We start from the raw sequence: 428 nt of genomic DNA, 5'->3' as shown, positions 1-428 counted from the left end.
GCACCCCTCAATCCGCTGCCAGAACCCCGGATTCCACTGCTTGCACCCCAGTTTCCCCTGCCTGCACCCCTGAATCCCTTGCCCGCACTCCCAATTCCCCTGCCCGTAGCCCTCAACCCTCTGCCCTCACCCTCGATTCCACTGTCCGCATCCCTCAATCCCCTGCCCGCACCCCGATTCCACTGCTTGCACCCCAATTTTTCTTGCCCACACCTCTGCCCGCACCCCTCAATCCCCTACCAGCACCCCCGATTCCACTGCCTGCACCCCAATTCCCCCTTCCCGCACCTCTCAATCCGCTGCCCGCTCCCTGCCTTTCCCTTCCCGTACCCCGGAACCCCTGCCCGCCCTCTACCTCGTGTCCCGGTCCCGGTCCCCGCTGGTCCCGGTGCCGCTGGGCTCTGCGCTGCTCGGCGCCGCCCTCTCGG

General features: G+C 67.1%; 1 protein-coding gene across 1 annotated transcript in view; it reads right to left on the bottom strand.

Annotated features, from left to right (window-relative positions):
* The window catches only part of LOC128854668 (alpha-2B adrenergic receptor-like), a 2,739-nt gene extending 2,311 nt beyond the window's left edge, over positions 1 to 428 (bottom strand). Inside the window, exon 1 of the mRNA XM_054088936.1 lies at positions 356 to 428. The gene's annotated coding sequence lies outside the window, so the exon portion shown is untranslated. The remainder of the gene's footprint in view (positions 1 to 355) is intronic.

Source organism: Cuculus canorus, chromosome 26, assembly GCF_017976375.1.
Source record: "Cuculus canorus isolate bCucCan1 chromosome 26, bCucCan1.pri, whole genome shotgun sequence".
NCBI classification, from domain to species: domain Eukaryota; kingdom Metazoa; phylum Chordata; class Aves; order Cuculiformes; family Cuculidae; genus Cuculus; species Cuculus canorus.
The sequence above is the reverse complement of the archived record's forward strand: the minus strand, read 5'-3'. Positions and strand labels throughout refer to the sequence as shown.